This window comes from Pteropus medius, unplaced genomic scaffold, assembly GCF_902729225.1.
Source record: "Pteropus medius unplaced genomic scaffold, Ma_sr-lr_union100, whole genome shotgun sequence".
Taxonomy (NCBI): Eukaryota; Metazoa; Chordata; class Mammalia; order Chiroptera; family Pteropodidae; genus Pteropus; species Pteropus medius.
Window position 1 is genome coordinate 4,293,163 of NW_024344241.1, and position 19,131 is coordinate 4,312,293.

Here is a 19,131-nt window from a genome sequence, read left to right on the forward strand (position 1 = left end):
ATCTGCTGTAAAGTCTTCTTTTTTTCCCTCTATATATCTCTTCCCTTTTCACTCACTGGAAATAATTTGGGAGATATGAGAAAGTAAAAAGAAGAAAATAAAAGTCACCTCTAGTCCTATGAGAAACATTGTTACAACTGTATTTGTTCCATTCGTCCATTCTCCTTTATAAATATGCATTTATAAAATTAGAAGTAGAATACATATTCTTCTCTTTACCCTTTAATCTTATTGTTATGTTGTGAACCATTTTTTCAATGTCTAACAATTCTTTTAAATGTTTTAAATATATACAAAACAGTTCACTGTTCAGAGAATAAAGCTTAAATATTTCTTGATGGGTAACACTTAGGTCATTTCCAAATTTTCATTTTTATAAAGAATAATATAGAAGTCTTTGAACTCTTCTCAGATAAACCTCTTAGCACAGATTTTTAAAAGCAGAATTACTGGATTAGAAGTATGGACACTTTTACTTATACAGCCAAAATATACCTTGGAGCTTTATACTCAAACCAGCCTTATATGAGAAGAGTCAGGTCACTACTTTCTTATCAAAAGATATATTATTGTTTTTATATTTTTAACTGTGGATGAAAAAAATCATTAAATTATATTTCTCTGATTACTGATGATTTTAAACTTTCAAAATTTGTTTCCTGGCTATGTATTTAGAGAAACTGTTTACTGAACTGTTTTTCTACTGAACTGTTCATTTTTCTATTAGAAGAAGAAAGTTTTTTCACTGATTGTTTGTGCTGACATTTACTTTGTAAAAGCCAAAAAAAAATTATGTAGTTTAAATGCAACTTTGCCAAAAACAAACAAACAAACAAACAAACAAACAAAACCTGCATGGAAACACAACTAGAAGGAAATGACACCAAAACTAATGACACGTTATAGATTAGATGGTGGACCTATGAGTACCTGCTGAATTTTCTAGAAGCAGCGTAATAAAAAGCTAACAATAGATCATCTTCCACGTAATTTGCTTGTGATGATGATGGCAGGAAAGAGGATAGATGTGTGTAAGCTAGAGAGCAGCTGTGTAAAAAATACAGAAAGGACTGTTTTTCTTTATAAATTCCAGTTTAACATAATCCTCATTTAACATTTTCCCTAGGTTCATCTTTATTGTTGATAGAAACACCTACCAGATGTCCTTTTCTATCTGACCCTGTGGATAAACAATGACAGGTGATATCTAGACAAACTGGTGGACTGGATGACTTTGCACAATCTGTGGCTACTTTTACTATCAGTGTTAGCTACAGTCCTGCTTATGTGTCTCCCATTGGAAGGGCACCTTTACTCAAGGCCATAGACTGAAATACAGCTTTGTCCACACAATGGCCAAGCACAACACAAGTGCTCTAATTAGAAACACCACACAGCTGTTTCTAATGACCTCACTGAGTCTCAGTATCAGAGCTGCACTGTAATGGTAGCCACTGGAGCTTGTTGAAATCAGATTTTCATTATGTAGAAGAAAGAAAGAATTGCTATTAATATATACTTGAATGAAGCTATTTCCACATAGGGCTAGAGAAGAAAATTCAGCTTTAGAGGGAGAACAACTCTTTAGTTTGCAAAAACACTATAATGAATTTTATTTTATTTTTTTATTATGAAAAGTAAGGCCTTCAGGAATGAGAAATTTGAAACAGAGGAAGATTAATTGCTCCACATAGTTAACGAAAACAATATCACAGTAGAAGATTGTTATGAAGGAAACTGATTTGTCGGGGTTTGCTTTGGTCAGGCCAAAGAGATGACAATTTGGGAAAAACAGGCACTCAGGAGAAGCCAGGAAATGACAGAAGGTTTCCTCTAAAGAGATAGTTCCTTCCCTCAGCTATGAACAGAAAAGAGATGGCCAGTAAGCAATTAATTGTGACAAATCACTGATAAACTGTCACACCTGTGATGCAGAAATTTAGTTTTAGTTTCCTCTCCATTATTTCCAATCTTTTTGTTAACAATAATATTCATTTCAGGTATACAACATAATGATTTGATATTTGCAAAATGATCACCACAACAAATCGAGTTAACATCGTCACCAGAGTTACAGAATTTTTTTGTCATGATAACTTTTAAGATTTACTTTCTTAGCAGCTTTCACATATGCAATACCACAGTATTATTAACTGTAGTCAGTATGCTATACATTACTTAAGTCATATTTATATATTTATGTAGATGTTTTGCTACTCTACATAATTATTTTCTTTTTTGATTCCACATGTAAGAGAGATCATATGTTACTTGTCTTTCACTTACTTCATTTAGCACAATGCCCCGGAGGGCTATCTGTGTTGTAGCACATGGCAACATTTCCTTTTCTATGGCTGAGTATTCAATGTGTGTGTGTGTGTGTGTGTGTGTGTGTGTGGTGTGTGTGACAATTTCTTTATCCATTCATCCATCAATGGACACTTAATTTATTTCCATATCTTGGCTATTGTAAATAATGCTGCAATGAACATGGAGGAGCATATATCCCATTTTCTTCAGATAAATATCCAAAAGTGGAATTGCTGGATCATATGGTAGTTCTATTTTTAACTTTTTGAGAAACCTCCATACTGTTTTCCAAAGTGGTTGCACCAATTTACACTCCTACCAAGAGTGCACAAGGATTCCCTTTACTTCATATTCTGGCCAACACTTGTTATTTCTCTCTTCCTCCTCTCCCTCCCTCCTTTCCTTCCTTCCTTCTTCCTCCCTTCCTTCCTTCTTTTGATAATAGCCATTTTAACAGGTGTGAGGTGATATCTCATTGTGCTTTTGACTGCGTTTCCCTGGTGATTAATGATGCTGAGCATCTTTTTATGCACCTGTTGGTCATCTGCATGTCTTCTTTGGGAAAAGGTCTAGACATATCTTCTGCCCATTTTTAAGTGACTTTTTGCTATTGAGTTGTATGAATTCTTTATATATTTCAGATATTAGCCACTTATCATTTATATGATTTGCAAATATTTTCTCCCAATCAAAAGGCTATCTTTTCATTTTGTTGATGGCTTCTTTGCTGTGCAAAAATTTTTAGTATAATGTGGTCCCACTAATTTATTTTTGCTTTTGTTGCTTTTTCTTTTGATGTCAGATTAAAAAAATCATCACCAAGACTGATGGCAAGGAACTTCCTGCCTATGTTTTTTTCTAGGACTTTTATCATTTCGGGTCTTATGTGTAAGTCTTCAATCCATTTTGAGATTTTTTTTGTGTCTGTATGGTTTAAGATGGTGGTCCAGTTTCATTCTTTCACATGCGCCTGCCCTGTTTTCTCAATAACATTTGCTGAAGAGACTGTCTTTTCCCATTGCATATTGTTGGCTCATTTGTCATAAGTTAATTGACAATATATGCATGGGTTTATTTCTGGGTTCTCAATTATGTTCCATTGATCTATGTGTTTGCTTTTATGCCGATACTATACTGTTTTAATTACTATAGCTTTGTAATATAGTTCGAAATCAGGAAGTGTGATGCCTCCCGCTTTGTTTTTTCTCAAGATTGCTTTGGCTATTTGAGTTTTTTTGTGACTCTATACAAACTTTAGGATTATTTGTTTTATTTTTTTTTAAAAAATGACATTGGAATTTCAATAAGGATTGCATTAAATCTGTAGATTGCTTTGGGCAGTCTGGACATTTTAACAATATTGAGTCTTTCAATCCTGAGCATGAAATATCTTTCCATTTATTTGTGTCTTCCTCAATATTTTTACCTTGCAGTTTTCAATACACAGGTCTATCACCTCCTTGGTTAAATTTATTCCTAGGTATTTTATTTTTTTTTGATGCAATTGTAAATGGGATTGTTTCCTTAACTTCTCCCTCTGATAGTTTATTATTAGTGTATAGAAACCCAACTAATTTTTGTGTACTGATTTGTACCTTGCAACTTTACTGAATTTGTTTATTAGTTTTAATAATTTCTAGATGGAGTCTGTAGGGTTTTCCATATATAGTATCATGTAATCATCAAATAGTGATAGTTTTATTTCTTCCTTTCCAACTTGGATGCCTTTTATTTCTTTTTCTTCCCTAATTTCTCTGGGTGGACTTACGATACTATGTTGTGGCAATTGTTGGCATCCTTGTCTTATTTCTGATCTTAGAAGAAAGGCTTTCAGCTTTTCACTGTTGAGTATGATGTCAGCTGTAGGAAATGTCACAGGTGACCATTTTAACGTTGAGGTGCACTCTTTTACATCTGCTTTGCTGAGAGTCTTTATCATAAACAGATGTTGAATTTTGCAAATGCTTTTTCTGCATCTATTGAGATGACCATATCATTTCAAACTTTTACGAGTCATTGCACTGTTTCAGGTATTCTGGGGAACAAAAGGGGGTGAGGTGATCGATGTTGTGAAGAAGCCAACAATCTGTGGAATGTTGACAAGACAGTAGGGGTGATGGAGAAAGTGTCCAGAAATAAAAATTTAAAACTAGAGGAAAGAACGGACATAAATACCCCCACAAAATCTGTAAAAACATTCAATAGGGCATTCTGGTTAAGTAAGGTTTAATGTTTTCATGTGGATTTCATAGGAAAAGGTGAGAGAAAGCTCGTGACCCGAGGGTATACTTGGTAATACTTATATTCCAGAAGCCAGTGATCACTCATTTTGAGGACCTAGTTTTAATGTCTTGCAGACACAGTCTCTAAAGATATAGAGGGTATCACCCTTAAAAAAGCATAGCCTGAAGGAAATATTAGAAAGTAGAAGGCTTGCTTTGTTATCTCTTGTTTCTAGCTTTCAAGAGAAGGTCAGTTGCAGTATGTCATCTCTTTACCAGCAAAAAAATCTGAGACTATTTCCTAAGGCCTCTGGCAGGATGTAACTAGAACTTAGCTTACTATTCCAACCGCAAATCAATGTTTTTCAGACATTCCTTCTGATCCAAGGGGCATCACTTCTGGGTCAAGACAAGACTGCAGCTTAATCACTGGCATATCGGAGGGACAATGGACAAAAACTCAAGAAAACGCATGGCAGATATCTCTGAAATCTGTCATCTGACAGAATTTTTAGAAAAAGTCCTTGGAAAATCAAGAGAGTTCATTCTCAAAATGTGAAGAACGAGGGGCTGAAAATTGAAAATGAATTATTTATGATATTCTCTAATTCACAGACTTTAACAAGCACATATCAGGCTCTTTTCCTCCTAGCTTACATATCACTCAGCTAAGTAGCTCTTTCTTTGGCATTTCTAAAGGATGTAGGAATGAGATGTGTTTGAAGCTTCAGAGGTCTATAAGACAGGATAAATAATGCCAAAGCATCCCTCATGTTACGAAAGGTGGCTGGGTGTGAAATGAAGTGAATCTTCTCTCCCAGAAATTACTTATTTAGAGGCTACCTATACTAACATCTTAAGGCACAGAATTTATAACATAGATCGGGGTCCCCAATCCCTGAGCTGCAGGCCAGTACCAGTTTGTGGCCTGCTAGAAACAGAGCAGCACAGCGGGAGGTGAGCAGCAGGCTAGCAAGCAAAGCTTCATCTGTATTTGCAGCCGCTCCCCAGTGCTAGCATTACCGCCTCAGCTCCACCTCAGATCATAGGTGCATTAGATTCTCATAGGAGCACCAGTCTCTGGTGCCAAAAAGGTTGGGGACCAATGACATAGATTGTAAGTAAAGGTGTGTTTTTTCTGTTGTGAACTCAGTACCATCAAGGCCTAAAGGGCTGCCTTTGGCTGGCAATTACTCTCTTACAGAATGGCCCTCCATTGTGCTGGGAAAGCCTTCTCCTCAAGATACTAGTCTTGGCTTTTCTACATTCTTCAGCTCCTCTCCTCCAAAGGCTACAAAGGATGGTGACCTTCAGGAGTTGAAGGAAATGTTCTTTAAAACATGTGCATCTGTTAGGTCTATAAAATAGGGGTGTTTTTTGCTATAAAGTAATTTATCTGAAAACAGATCTCCAGAAAATTGGGTGGGGCGTGGTAAGGGGAGGAGATGTCAGAGACTAGAAATGGAAGTACATTTTAGAGACTATTTTATTGAGAAAAAGATTTTTGACACACAGTTTCTCAACTTTCATTCAATTTGTCTGAAAGTATATTTGTCAACTTCCCTCATGAAACGTTACTTATTGAGTGCCCCATTTCTACCACTGCCACCCAAAGTCTCAGTTTTGCTCAGCACAAAACCTTGGAGGCATCGAGGGACTGAGCAAGGTGGCGAAGATGACAGAGGCTTTGTACATCTCTTGCGACCACACCAGAGTCGTGACGGAATGACAGAGCAAACAGCAAGCAGAGTCACCTGGGGTCTAAATGAACAGAAGCCCTACACTATGGAAATAAGAAATCACCCTGCAATGGGAGGATTGGGTAGAGCTGCAAAACTGCCCGGTCCCATGCGGCTGAGTGAGACAGAGGCTATGGCAGCTGCAGCCAGCAGGTGTCCATGTTTCTCTTAAAGGGGTGGCAACCACGACTAAACTTTCACAGTGATGAACTTGCTCACTCTGAGCACCAGCTCCAGGTTGGCTGCTTGGAAGACACCAGGGGCATACAGGGGGACACCGAGTTGTTGAGCGTTGGAGCAGTGCTAGAGTTGAGGCTTTCTCCTAGGCAGAAGTGCTGGTGTTATCCCCTGTTCCTCTGTTGGGCTATACCCCACCCAGTGCCGCCATAGCTGAGACATTATCAAACTGGATAATAGAGATTGCTCTACCCAGAGGATTCCCTGAAACCACCTCTCCCAACTTGTGGCCCTATCCAAGCCACATCCGTGGTGTCCTCGGCCCGCCCTGTGCCCCTTGCTGAGCAGGCTCCAAGCCCTGCACTGGTGGCACCTGGCTTCAATGGCTGGCATGGCCTCTTGAGGCAACTGTAAGCATAGCATCTATGGACTGCTTCCTGAACCTTACCAGGTGGCCCCAGAGGGGCACAGGCTGGGGCTAAACTTGGCCTGCAATTGGACCCCTCTCGGGACTGCGCTACTGAACACCTACTACATAAAGTTACACTAATAAGACCAGGAGACTTAGGAGCTTTGCTTAGTACATAAAAACAGACGCAGGAAGGCTGCCAAGCACAAACGATATGAGAACAGAACTGAGATCTAAGAAAAATAGAATCAAGCAATCTACCCAATGTAGAGTTCAAAACACTGGTTATAAAGATGCTCAATGAACTCAGGAGAAGAAAAGATGAACTCAGTGAGAACTTTAACAAAGAGATAAAAAAAAAAAACCCATAAAAATGAATATAGAAATTATAAAAGGGAACTAGTCAGAAATGAAGAACACATTATCTGATATGAAGAGTATACTAGAGGGAATCAACAGAGTGGATGAAGTGGAGGAATGAATCACCAATATAAAGGATGGGGTAGCAGAAGGCACACAATCGGAACCGCAAAAAGAAAAAAAAAGAATCCTAAATAATGAAGATAATTTCAAAAACCTATCGGACAACATCAAACATAACAACATTCACATTATAGGGTTACCAGAAGGAGAAGAGAGGGAGCAAGAAGTTGAAAACCTATTTGAAGAAATAATGATGGAAAACTTCCCTAACCTAGTAAAAGAAATAGACATACAACCCAGGAAGCTCAGAGAGTCCCCAAAAAGGCCCACACCAAGACACATCATAATTAAAATGCCAAAGGTTAAATACAAAGAGAGAATCTTAAAAGCAGCGAGAAAAGCAGTTAGTTACCTACAAGAGTACAAAGATACAATAAGACTGGCAGCTGATTTTTCAAAAGAAACTTTGCAGGACAGGAGAGCTTGGGACAAAATATTCAAAGTGATGAAAATGTAGGATCTACAACCAAGATTACTTTATCCAGCAAAGTTATCATTTAGAGTCAAAGGACAGATCAAGAGCTTCCCAGATAAAAATAAGCTAAAGGAATTTATCACACCAAGCCAGTATTACAGGAAATGTTGGAGGGACTTTAAGAAGAAAAAACATGTATCAAAAACAGGAATACAGAATGGTAATAACTACATTCCTAGCAACAAGTACCTTAAATGAGAAGGAATTAAGTGCTCCAACCAAAAGACAGAGTGGCTGAATGGATAAGAAAAAAAAGACCCCTACATATGCTGCCTACAAGAGACTCACTTCAGATTAAAAGATACACAGAGATTAAAAGTAAAGGGATGGAAGAAGATATTGCATGAGCGACCTAGAGGGTATTGTGCTGAATGCAGTAAGTCAGACAGAGAAAGACAAATGCCACATGATTTCACGTACATGTGGAATCTAAAGAACAAAATAAACAACAACAAAAATAGAAACTCATAGTTACAGAGAATATTTTGGGGACTACTAGACAGAAGGGGGTTGTGGGGGTCAGTGAAAAAGGGCAAAGGGATTAAGAAGTACAAAAGGGTAGTTACAAAATAGTCATGGAGATACAGCATAAGGAATAGTCAATAATATTGTAATAAATGTGTAAGGAGACAGAGGGGCACTAGATGTATTGGGATGATCACTTTGTGAGTTATATAGATCTCTAATCACTATGTTGTACTGAAACTAATATATTATTGCCAACTATAAATAAAAACTCACTAAATTGTATACTGTAAATATGAGCAACTAATTGTCTAGTATATTTCAATAAACCTGTAAAAAAAAAAACCTTGGAGGCATCAAATCCTTGATACCTGTTACTTTTCTTTATTTCTACCTCTCTGTATTTCATATCCATCCATTTTTTTTTGCCATTTTCAGTATCATCATTGAATCCATACTCTCATTATTGACATCTGGATTAACTTGTTTCACGACAGACTGATTCAGTCATTCATTCTACATCCATTTGCTGTGTGCCACCTTGGTGCCCCAGGCATAAGATATAATTCCTGCCTTCAGGAATTTTACAATCAAGTAGATGAAACACACAAGTAAACAAACATTTCAATTAAGTACAAGGCAAAACTAGCATACTCTACTATACAAGCACACAGAGGAAGGAACAATGACTCTGGACTTTGCCAATAGTTCCTTGCTTGTCTGTCTTGCCTCTCTGTCCTACTCACCGAAGCCAGGTTAATTATCCAAAGCGGTGTTGCAATGCCACTGTCACTAACAGGAATTCACCCAGCACCTGTAGGATGTCCCTTCATATAGGTGGGCTGATTGTTGAAGGCAGCTGCCTGTGTATTTGTGCTCCAATTATTAGAAAGTGTTTGGAATAGAACATCTAAATGTTCTGTCATCAGAGAAGTCTGGCTAATAGAATTTTATTATGTCAGCTCACTGCCAAGTTCTTAACAGATATTATGGTGTGAAGGGGTAAGGCAGAGTAAGGTGGGAAGAAAGAAGTTCTTGAAGGGAGCCAGGAGGAGATGGAAGAAAGGGGAACACAAACATTAGCTACTTGTAGACCAGTCCTTTCTAATTACAGTTGCTTTGATTCTCAACATTTATATCATACAAATCTAAAAAGGAATCTGACACATCGTTTGATAAAGAATTTGTTCTGATTCATAAATTTTTCTATAAAAGTTTACAAAGATGTAAAAATTAATCATCTTTGGTTATGCATTTCAAATGTTTTTAATTTAAATAACAGCAGTTCATGAAACTATCCAAGAATGATCTTAGATGTGTGGGCACTTTAAATATACATATGTGTTTGCGTTTGATATAAATTTTAAAGAACTATTTGGTCATTCTTAAAGTAAAGCAGAGCAAAATAATTCTTCCAACAGTAATACCATCTCTTGGTTGTCCAAGAATGACTATGCTCTGTGGTTTTCTCTAATGGAATTTTCTTTGTACTAGATAAATATTGAGACAACATTTGGCTCAAGTCTGTCTATATTGACTTCAGAAAGCAGCAAATATCCTGGGACAATATCATAAGGGAGGGAATCTTGTAGTCATTACCACCAAGGCAAGATGGGGGCATATATTTAAGATCGACTATTGGATTTTCCCTTACTAATATAGAATAAAAACAGACTAAGCCCTATTAAGTTTGGGAGCATTTAAGAGATAATTAAATAAAATGAGACTTTCACACTCAGAAATATGGCTCCATACAGAATCTTTTAACTGTTTTGAGCCTTTTCTACATACAATCCTATTGAATATATCATTACAAGGCACATGGCACACACTCTACCTTAATATGACATTATAAATGTCCTTATTGAGAATTTAAGCAGATCCCAATCTAGGACACCAAAGACATGTTCAATAAAATATATTGTTAGTCTCATGAATTAAAGATGGAAGATTACATAAATGCATATTTCTAAATATCCAGTCTAATATGTGTGATATTATTTGTATTTAATGAATGTAAAATCCAGTTGAAGGCATAAGAGCCTACTATGAGAATGGAGAAGAAAAAAATAATCAAATAAATGAAATCATTAATAACAAAAAAGTACAAAAGCCTCTCATTCATCTAATGTTCCATTCAAGTGAGTTTCCTTGATAACTGAAGCTGACGTCTTTAAGTACTGTTAAGAAAAATCTTCTTGCATACTCAAATGTGTGTTAAATTTTTCTGTAGCAAACTTGAGTCAGGTTGTTTCGACTGCTATTTTATTATTTTTAAATATGAATCCAACCAAATTCAATAATAGTTATCTTTATTTTAATTTATACTTTAAATGCCTCCTTCATTCAATAAAAAAGTGATATTTTCCTTTGGTGGGAGAAAAAGAATGATTTTCACCTAGTGTCAATGTAGCATATGCCACAATATGACCAAGATGTTATTCAATATGTGGAAAAGGTGATTAAGGAAACACATTTTGTGATATGGGAAAAAAAAATAAAATTTAACTTCTTGCTGGATACGTTAACCGGTGGAAAACATGATGAAAGCCTTACATGTATCCTCTGTAAGGTATTATGAGTTAGTCCAATTTTATTTTACTTATCTCTGAACTTTTCACTCTATTTTGGTGAAGTTTAGCTCCTTGTTTAATGCTTCCTAAGTTACTCTTTTATAAGGAAACATGAGAAACTTGGAAACTCAAAAAAAAAGATATACTGTATAATTACTGGGTAACGTTCTTACTACACTTGCTCTATGATTTATCCTAATTTAACGGGTCCCCTTAACACTATATTGGTACATGTGTAATGGCATGTAACATATTTCATGACTAAATGAAGAGTTACTGTAGACAATGCCATAGTGATATCAAAACACAAACATACAGGTGTGCATGGCTTTCTCACCTCAGCCATTCTGCTAAGTTTTCACTGAAAAGAATTATATTTTTTTCTGTGTCCTCTATTTGTTTGTCATTCCTCTCCATAGGACATGTAGACTGGGAACATATGATAACCGAATCCTTGTGCTGACTTAGAACACACATGTTATTACCAGCTACATATTACCCAATATCGATCATCTATCCATCAGTCCATCCATCCATCTACCTATCTACCTACCTACCTACCTACCTACCTACCTACCTACCTATCTACAATGCAAACAATTTAAATGTGCATGTGTGCAAATGTGCTTTATTTTTTATTTACTTAATAGGTGAATATATGCAAGTTTGCCAATTACCTTTGTCATCAAACATTTATTGACTACCTGTGTTATACCAGACTCTGTGTTTTTATGTTTCTTTTCCCTCCAAAAAATGCAGATTAGAAAACATGATAATTGGGAGATTTTAGGGGAAAAGTACAGAATGTCACAGGTAGTAAAAAAGAGAACTAGGCTCTGGCCTCTGCCGTGCGGCTAACTGCTTCTTTGGACTCTGGCCACTTCCATCTGACTATATTGGTCTCAACTTTTTCATTTGTATAATGAAGGAACCGGACCAGACAATCTTTTAAAAATGGCTTTGAGTACAAAATGCCACAGTTCTAAATATGGACGTATTTTATAATATTGGAAACTGGCAAAAATAGTACTTCTCCTAGAAGAACTGAATGATATTGATCTCATTTAGGTTATAGACATTCTAATGTGAAAAGGCAAATACTGTGCCCTCTAACCTCTGCATAAGAATCCAAGCTTACGCAAAAAGAAATTAGACATTCACAGAACTGCTGTGAAGAAAACAAATTAGAATAACCATAAACATTTTACAAATGTAACATACCATAAAATACAAGCGTCAGATCATCACTCCTTGTCTGTATGTACTGGGTTAGGTGGAGGATGAAAATGGACACAAGATTTTCCAATTTCTAGTCTATTGCATCAGTGTGTTTCCATATCATCCAAGAGTCAACCCTCAGTGTCTTTTGCAGTTTGGCCATTTGAAACTAACATATGACCAACAGGTTTTTCTCTTAATAGTCCTATCATATACATCCTTAACACGAAGTTAACTTTATAAGAATATCTACAAACGGAGAAAATTTGGGCTGTTATCCAATATTAGGTTTAGATCCCCCCCCCAAAAAAAACCCAAACATACACATACACACATGGTGAGAATCTATCAATGTGTGGCAATTTCTCTGATTTGTGACATCCGCTTTATTTTATATATATATATATTTTAGAAGACTGAAAATAGTCATTTTTAAACTGACAAAAAAAAAAGAGGATATATAATCAGGCAAATGGTTTCTAAGTTAGTGTTGGAATATAATATATACAAAAATCTTTAGGTGGACCACCAAACTTTGGTCAGTCTTACTTCAACATTCTCGTTAGTATTTGGGTGATTTAAAAAATTATATGATTAACTCATCTAAATAAATTAAAAATGAAAATAAGTGGAAAATATTAAAGGATACCATAATCGTGCCATCTAGAAATAAGCAGTTATCATCTGGTATATCCTTGTCTTCTGGAATGTATATATACTACATATCTATATCTATATCCATACACAGATGCTCCTCAACTTACAATGGGGTATGTCTGGAAAAAGGCATTGTAAGTTGAAAATACCGTAAGTCGAAAATGCATTAATGCACCTAACCTACCAGACATCATTGCTTATCCTAGCTGGTTTCTACTGAATGCATGTCTTTTGCTCCATTATAAAGTCAAAAAATCATTAGGTCGAATCATTTTAAGTTAGGGACTGTTTGTATGAAATCCATTCCATACCGCAGACATATCTCAATGTCCAAAGAGCTCAGGAGATCATTATGTTGGCACACCTGTGTGTACATCTGTATACTAAGACACCCTCTTTGAGAAGCTCTGCTCTATGTTTCCAATAAGCTTGAGTTTATCTGAAATAAGCATCATTGGCATTGCAGTGAAACAGCTTCATTTCTTGGAAAGTCCCCATGCTTCTTATATCTGCCCCTCACTTCCAAAGAGCTGGCACAGGTCCAACTAGCACAAGTTTTGCCAAATTATGCACAAATGCAGGGAGCATAGAATTCTTTACTGCCAAGTCCCACTTTTAAAATAAAACCATCGTAATTACATCCTGCTGACACAGATCTCCTCTCACTTCCCTGAACACTTGCATCGGGGTGGACAAGCCCAAATGTGTGTCCTAGGATGGACATGAAGGAATGGTGTGCTGACTGAGTCCTTCTGATTACAGAAGGTGGCCAGCAGGTGCTGCAGGCAATACCAGTACATTTCTGCTCCCCAACACAATTGACCCCTCAAATACATGAAAGGCATTGTGCACAAGACATGGCTTTTGCCCTCACGGCACAAGTTGTTTTGAAACAGACACATATATGATTACAATCAACATGGGAAGTACAGGCTGCTGCTTTCATTGGTTGTTTCCCCAAGTTCCTTTGGAGTAGGGACCACATCTATTCAATCTTTTGCCTCTCCTCCACGGGAAGCACAGTATGGGGCACACTGAGGCTGCTGGGGCACTTGCTGGTAGAGTGACTTGATATCGAACTGCAATGGTAGAAAAGATCATTTCTTGCACAGCTGTAGTCTCCATAGGTCTTTGGCTATGCTAATTACCCATACTTTTCCCTAATAAATGGCTAGAAATTCTGTGCATCATAGCGGGAGGACCCAGAGGGTACATTCATTTCAGTGGCCCATTTTCATCCCATTATCACCGTGCAAAGGCGTTTCTACTCCAGAGGCAAAATACAGTGTCCCCAAACTCTAGGGATAAAAAGAAAGGAACACATGCTGTCAGTGGCAACCAAACTTAGTTTCCATCATGAATCACTGTGGCCTCGTTCTAACAGGTCCAGTTGCAGCCTAGCCCTGGATTATACCAAGCAGCGACTCTGCTGCGATTAGCCTTCAGATGGTGTTTCCAAGGGAGAGGGGTAGCAGGAGGAAGAGGGAGGTACAGAGAGGCTTTATTATTTTTTCTTGAATTTTAATAGCCAAAACTAAATCTTTGCTTTGACACTAAAATTCTGGAAAAATTAACTCGCCCCTGAAATTATGTAACCTCTACGGTTGACTTTTTATATCACAGCTTGCCATTAAAGTCACAAACCATTCCCATGGCCCAAATTTGTTTGATTAAAATGGAAAAGGGGAGTTTTCAGAAGAGTCTGGGCCCAAGAGAGGCACCTGTGGTCCAGCAGAAAGAACACTAGTCTGAGCATCAGAAAGCTTGGCCTTTGTAAGCTAAGTCACTGGGAATGAACGGCCAGGATGTGACCAGGGTTAGTGAGGCTGGGCCATCCGTGCTAGACGGAGTCTCAGGGTGGGCCTCTGGGCACGGGTGGGTGCTTGCCCCGCTAGCTTTGCATTCTGGACTTTGTTAAGGAAACTGTGTACTAAACCCAGTGGACCGGCGTTAGATGCCACATGTTTCAATGCTATCTTCTCGCCCTTGTCTTCCCACTGAAGGGTGTCGGCTGTTTTCTAACTTTCACACGGTCACCTACTGACTCTGGTGTCCATTCACTCATCTCTCTCTGGACTTTTTCCCACTGCTACTTTCTCTTGAGGTATTAGAATAGCACACATATTTCCAAAATGGATACATACTTTTGTGGTAAAGTAGGACAATGTTTTCCTCAAATTCTCGTTCCTCACTAAGATCAAATTTTGTTTCCTCTCCTGGCATGACTACCTACAGTGATTCTTAACTTTTGTTCTTTGACAAAAGCTGCTGGCTCACAGCCTTCACCTCTCAGTGCCAGTGTGATTTCACCTATGGGCATCCCCTCAACATCCTTGGTAGAGTAAGCCACCTAGCTCAGGAGCACTCTCATAAAAAAAAGTCTACTCTAAAGTGTTCATTCAGCGGAAACATCTTTAAAAGGTAAAAATATCCTCTGTAAAAACGCATTTTGTTCTTTGAAGAAATTCTTTTACATGTTTTCCCCAAGAAAACACTCATCTGGGCAGGAAGGCTTAGGAAGAAATAACACCTAAATTGGCCCTATCATTTTGACGAGAAGTGGGTCATGAAAGGAGGGAGCCCAACAATTTACAGAGAAATCTGTTTCTTCCACAATGACTCTGGATACAAGAGTTCTCTCTGTAACTTCAGGAAGTTCCAAATAGAAACAGGGAACTAAGCAGAACCCCACATTAATGCTGAGATTTCCTCTTGCTACAACATTAATCCAGTGCCTGACTAGCTCATTAACCAACCACTTTCAGCGACAAACCCATCCAACTCTGGGGACAGGAAGAACGAAGACAGAGTGGGAGTAGCTCTTACGTCATGTTCTGAAAGCTTGGTCCTGGAGCCTCATTTTTCTTTCTGAGGAACTCACGGACGCTGAAACTTCCTCCTCTTCAGCTGTTGGCCAGCAACAGGCCCTAAATTAGTTAAATTTAACTACAATAAACATGCTGCAAATGAATTATATTTAACTATAACAGCCACCTCAGGGTTTGTCTCGAGACAGAATAATTTTAGCTTATGCTACCATAAGTCCCCTAAGGCAGAAAGTAATTACCTAGAGATTTACCATAACGAGTTCACTGACACTCATTATTTATTATAGTGTGTGACCATTCAAATTTTTCGTATAGTCAGGCATAGACTGCAGACTGCTGAATATATAGTCTAGGGTGGGCACAACAAGGAAACTAAAAATAATAATGTCTCAGGCAAATATAAATTCTGTCAAGTCACCTGATTTCAGTCTTCATTAAGAATTAGTAATAATTGTGAAGTCTCAGTTGTAACTTTACACTGGCAGTAGGACACGAAATACTAAGAAAATGAACAATGTAAATCACTTGATAAGCTTTTTGAGAGAATAAGCTGCATGAAAACACTTAAAAAGTGTGTTTATTTAAAAAAATGTAATTGGGCTTCAGTGCTGTGCATGCTAATGAGAAATCATGTTTATCCATCCATCAAAGCAGGATCTTAGTAGCATTTGGTTAGGGGAACAGTTTGTGTTTCACGAAGTACCTACAACTTGTTCAAAATGCCATTCCTTGGCAAATATTCTGATATCCTACATTTCGTTTATTCTGAATTAATCTCCCCATTTAAAAAAAATTCTCATTTATCCACTCATCCCTTATACATTTATTATGCATCAGTTTGGGGCCAAGTACTATAAGTATGAAGAACAATAAGATATAGCCTTCTCTGTAGTAGCTAAAGTTAAATAGGAGACACAGCCCTGTAAATAAATGATTTCCTGCTGTATGATACCTGTACTACTTGTTCAATACAAATTAAATGGTCAGTATTGAGTTATGTGATTTGAGTAGAGAATCTTGGCCATGACTTGACCAATGGCCAAACTGCCTACGGCTGGCCCTGGCCACTGAATGCCCTTTGTTTGCATGTGCATTTGGGGAATAATCACCCATGTTTAGGTGCATATATCATTAACTTTCTACATTTAATTTATATATATATATGATCTGGAAGCTTCATGGTTTTACACCTTGCCTCATCCTACAAAGGATTTAAGGAGCTTTACAAAAGAAAATATACAATAAAATAATGTTTGAATATGAATAAAAATTAAGAATCAATATGAGGGATGGGATGTTACTGACACCTTTCTCAAGCCAGATTCACTTCTGCCCACTCCTTCCCCATTCTCCTTCAAAGGCCATGAGCCATGCAAGTAGGCATGAAGAGATCTGAGGGTTAGGTTTAGAATGAGGTAGAAGTGTGCTTCAATCAACTCAGTCCCTCTCCCCTTTAACCAGTTCTGGACTGAGTTGCTGGGTGCTTCTGAAACTTGAACGCCTCTGCCATGTTTCGCTCTCTGCCTGACACTTTCAGGAGTGACTTATAAGGCAGGATTTGGGAACTCTTGAGTTGTGGCTGAAATACCATCAAATAGCATCAAAACCTCTCTCCTACCAGAACGACATAGGGAGGATATTCAGAGTAGATCCACTGAGGTTGGGGAAAAGGACAATCCAAGTAGCAAGCTGTGAAGGCTTTGCATAAACCAGAAGGCTTTGCGCTTCACATTTGGATCTGAGCCTCTGCCGGGACAGAGTAAAAGGGAAAACGGTGAGTTACATGATTCTTAAGATTAAATTTACTTGTACCTTGAGGAAAGCTAAGTTTTTCTTGGTAGTAAATTTTTAAGACACTTCTCACAAAAGGTTTTATAGAGGGGGTGCTGAGTAATATAATGGATACGATCCTCAACAATTTTCCTATCATACACGTGGTAACCTATTTCATATGGTTGTTTCTTACAGGATCCAACGATGGACATCAAGTCCATACCACTCAAGTACCTATTAGTGAAGGAAATGATATGGGAGGCCAGAATGACACGGTCTGCTTGATATTATGAAGTGACTCCCATTTATCCATCCAGGATTACTCTTTTTTAGGAGGACAAGAATTAACACTTGTTTGCTTTTTTTCTAGGTACTGTGCTAGGTAGCTTGTATTTATTATTAAAATATAATACCCTTAAAAACACTATGCAGTAACTATTACCATCCTCATTAGAAGAGAAAACACCGAAGCCCAGAGATGTTAAGTAGCTTGCTGAAGGTACATAGCAACTAAGATCAAACTTAGATGTGTCTTCAAAGTCATATATTTTTGCTTCAACTGTTTCTAATAAAGAATAAAAGACTAAATGTTTTGCACAAATCAAACAGTCAAAATCAACTAAAAATCAATTCACTTAGTTAAGTTTTAAGAACTTTTTCCCACTGGTTTTTCTGATTGACTGAAATGACCAATCAACCAGCTATTTCAGAATCATATATACATACACCTGGAAAATTCTAACAGTGTGCTGGATATCTACCAAGCTTTTTCAAAAAGTTAGTCCCATGCTGGAATCTGTACAACATCATTTACATTAGCTGTTGCTATCCAACAGTACAAGAGTGAAAGTAAATTAAATATTTACTTATGTGGCTGCATATAAAATACATGTAAAACAGAAAATAAAACACATTATACACAAGTCATCACTATTTTTAAATAAAATTCAACATAACTGAAACTGCTAAAGCCTATATCATCCCTTGGGGGGAAAAGCCAAATTTAAAACCTCTCATCTGTTTTCAGACCTACTATTTATTGTCAGTATGCGACACTTCTGAAGGAGTTGAGCCGAGCAACAGTAGAGAGAAACTCTCTGATGATGGGCACTAAAGGAATGTATGTTATGAAACAATAAAGCAGGGGACTGTGAAAAGGCTCAGCAGCTCAGGAAACACACACACCACAGATATAATTCTTCATCAATGCTAAAAGAGCTTCTCTTGCTCTAAGAGTTGTTCACCAGCAGCCAGAATATTTTGAGAAGAGTTAGCATCTGTCTTCGTCAACCCACTAAAGTAAAGGTGTTTACCCACTGTAAATGCAGGCAGAAAGAAATGTAAAGTAAATATGGCCATTACCTTTACCTCCCCTTGCTGGGTCTCCATTTCCCCATCTATAAAATTATAGATTGGGACAGATCATTCTAAGAACTCGTCTAGCTCTGACATTCTATAACTTTATGGATTCGGCCGCTGGCTCTACAATTGGTACTGATTTTTTTTTTTTAAGGGGCTATTTTCAATGCCAAATGATGCCTCTTTTTTTCTCCCCAGATTTTGGATTTTTTGGTGATGATGTTAATCACATTTTATTTACTTTGCTTCTTTGTCTATTTTTGTATCTCCAGTGTCTAGCGCTGCATATGCCTGGTACATGGCAAATCTGCATTGTGCACTAAATATTGATTAAATTTCTCTCTCTCCTTTCAACTGGCAAGTCTCCTGGAGCTCCCGGCACCATACAGGAGAAGACTCAATACTGTTCTTACACAATCAGCCTGGCTGCTCTCCTGTTATGA

At 37.5% G+C, this 19,131-nt stretch overlaps 1 protein-coding gene across 7 annotated transcripts in view; it reads right to left on the reverse strand.

Annotated features, from left to right (window-relative positions):
- FARS2 (phenylalanyl-tRNA synthetase 2, mitochondrial) overlaps positions 1-19,131 on the reverse strand; it is a 470,289-nt gene that overhangs the window by 89,219 nt on the left and 361,939 nt on the right. The window lies entirely within an intron of this gene.